The sequence below is a fragment of the Lucilia cuprina genome, chromosome 3 (genome assembly GCF_022045245.1).
Source record: "Lucilia cuprina isolate Lc7/37 chromosome 3, ASM2204524v1, whole genome shotgun sequence".
NCBI lineage: Eukaryota > Metazoa > Arthropoda > Insecta > Diptera > Calliphoridae > Lucilia > Lucilia cuprina.
The window spans coordinates 66,464,537-66,468,057 of record NC_060951.1 but is presented as its reverse complement, the minus strand read 5'-3'; positions in this window follow the sequence as shown (position 1 = coordinate 66,468,057).

The following is a 3,521-nucleotide window of genomic DNA, read 5'->3' as shown; positions in this document are numbered from 1 at the left end:
TCAACACGTTAAAACACGTACACATTTTATTACGCCCCACAATGGAATAAATGCGAGAAAGGACTCCATAATCGAAAGCTCATTGTAATACGTGATAGTTTTTTCTTCTACTCTTGCCTTCATTTTCTCTCATTTAATACTTTTTTCAATAATACTTAACCATACATACTAAAAATATTACGCTTTTAAGGAAGAATTGAAAAACAGAAAACAAAACCAAATACGAAAAGCACAAAAAAGAGAAAAATGAGCCAGTTACTTTTTCAAACATGTAGTGAAATCTAGTTTTTCCATTGTTTAGAATGGAATTTTGATGCTTGTGGTGCTCTAAATATATACTTAAATATATAAATACACACAAATATGTATATTCACACGGAAAATACATATGTACACATTTCTACACTATGTTTATTTTATTCACTCTAAGAGTGATATAACTTTTAATTTTTGGTTTATCATAAGTTTGAACATTTCCAAAGAAGTAAAAAATTGTCAAAATATTATTGAAATAGTAAAAAATCTTAAAAGTAGTAATATCTTATTTATTATAAAACTTTTTTGGTAATGCAATTAAATGTGTCCACATGAGCAATATTTCGCAATATATATGAAAAATGCGTGTTATATTCGTTCCCAATGGTTAACAAAAATTCACATACATATTTTACAAATATAGACTTTTCATAAGGTTCAAACTCGATTAAGCAAAGTGACAAACGCACGTCGCGAATGCGGAGAATGCAAGATGTCTTTTAGTTGCAGGTGCCAATACGATAAGCGAGTTAAAAATGCCAACAGAAAAGGCTTCAGTTTAACAATCTCCTTCTCTAGGGATATAAATGGGAATCTCTTAACGGATACATCCAGTATGCTGATCATATTAAAATAGCAACTTTCAATGCAATTCCTATCTGATGATTATGTTATTAGTGCGTTCGATATTCATAGATGACAATGTCGAGTATACAACACTCAGCAAAGATGATTTGAAGTTAACGATATATATAAATTAAAAAACAAAATACTAGCGGGATTAGATGTCTTTCATGTTGCAACCACAGTGTCTTGTGCATAAAAAGATCGTATGTTCCAATTGCGGATGTATAAATCTCCCTCCTATCACATAAAAGATTCTGTCAAGTGGGATAAACTAAAGGATATAGTCAACAAGATTTCGGTTTTGCCAAAAAAATGTTAATCTGATTTTATGTTGAATAGCCAATGAATTGTGTAAAACTAATTTAAGGAATAGTAAAACGACTTAAATTTTTTAAATCAGTTATTCTTCAAATAAATTTTTTAGAGTTCTGACATTCTTAAACTAAATGAATAATATTTATATAGTTTTATTTCAGATTTTTTGAACATTTTTTTTGTGGCTATATTTATAAACATTTGAAAAATATTTTTGTGGGTGTAAACAGATTGCCATTACAAATACAAAAGGAAAAGATATTATTATACTCGTATATGTGATATACAAATGAATACAATCAAATAAAATCTGTTGCATTTCCTCCAAGCCATCACCCATTTATATATACAAATACATACATATATATAAGTAGTTGTAAAGGATTCTGTTGTGTACTTTCTGTAAATACTTACCAAGTATGTGTTTGTCTATAGCTATGATCATATTGAACTACTTTTATATTATTACTTTAGCAAATGCTAGATTATGACTACTTATGTATGTATATTTCTGTTATTTTTATTTTTGGCTTTGTTCTTGTTGTTTTACGTTTTCTTGTATTTCTGATATTTTAATAATATATTTATTTTTGTACCGGAAACAGGATATTGAAGATATTGAATAAGCAATATTGATATTAAGTATGACCTTTACATTTACTAAAGTAATAACTTTTATGTTCCTACAATATTACGACAATTGCTAAAAATTAGTATTAAGGCCATATGTACAAACATATACATAAATACGTATATTTGTATGTTCATGAAAAATAAATAAATATTATCTGCCAGTACATAAATACCATTCAATAAATATTTGTAATAAAAAAGAAAAAGAAAGGAAAATTAAGTCTTAGAAAAATATTTATGATAAAAATAAATAAAATAATTAAAGAAAAACAAAACAATTCTGTTTGTTTCCTCTCTAATGTTAAATGAATACAATGAGAATATATTACTAGAATCAGTATCACTACAAATAATAAATATTATGAAAAATTATTATTCGAAATATCAGTATCTTTGTATATGGATCTGGGTAGCTATGACATTCTTTGAAAGCAGTCGAATATTCACGTATATGTATTGCTCGCTGTTCAAAATGATTGTCTTGATTTTAGAAAAGCATTCTTTTAATGTAAATCCATCACATAGTGGATAAGGTGGTTCGAGTAATATTGTTATTAAAAATTAATCAATATATGGTTATACGGTTAGAACATACTCATTTATATTCCAATAACAGTTTAAACTTGAAAAATACAACCTTGTGCCTGAACACTTTAATAAGTTTGGATAAAAGATAAGCATTCAGTTAAAGAAAAATATGTCGTCTCAAGTGACCAAACTTTAAAAATCGACCTCTTCCGATATGGATAAAATTTGCTATATCGGTCAAGAACTGTCGGAGATAGAGGAGGTCAATGTGATAAAAAGTGAGCTTTCTTTTAAAGTATAAAAAATAGCTTTAAATAAACCAATGACCAAAATGTCCAACTTTAAGCGACATTTTTTACGGGGCAAAAACTGCAGAATTTTTAGGAAACCATACTTTAATAATTGATTTTATTGGAACAATCAATAAGAATAAGAATAGTTCCACACTTTAATAATGCTTCAAAAGTGCATTTAGTATGATCCAAAGATGCACTTAAAAAAATATTTTTTTTATTGCGCTATCTAAAATTCCGCAGCAAAGCCCTTATTTTTTAGGTCTATAAGAAATTTTTGAATTCTAAACCTTAAATAGTTGATTTCATTATTTGCATTACGATGATTATTTAAATATCGGATTACATCTATCAAAACATCGAAAATTTGTTAAAAAAAAGGCCTTCAATTAAAAAAGTATATATAATTACAAGTTGGAAAATGTTTTCTTACATTTGTATATTTTCTTTATTTAAAATAATACACATAACGAATATAACATTTTATCATTTTAATTTCAATGTTTGGAAGTTTTTTTCATATGTATGTACATATAAAAATACTGAAATAGTTTATTCATTGAATTTTAAATTTGGCAAAGTTAGTCATAATTCGAAATTATTCAAAACTCTCTTGTAAATTGGGCAAACCTTGTAAAAGTTTTATAGCAAAAATTTAATTCTGTCTTATGAAATCAAACAAGTTTGTAAGCAACAGCACTTGTATTCTCCATCTATCAGTAAATGCAACACATTAGTATGTGTGTTGCAGTGGTAGTAAGGCACACTGATTAGAGCAAACAGATACATTTCCTTTTTCCGTTTCAAAATATGTATGTATCAGTGGAAGTAGTTGTATTAGTAGACTTAGTAAGTAAATGTAGTAGATTT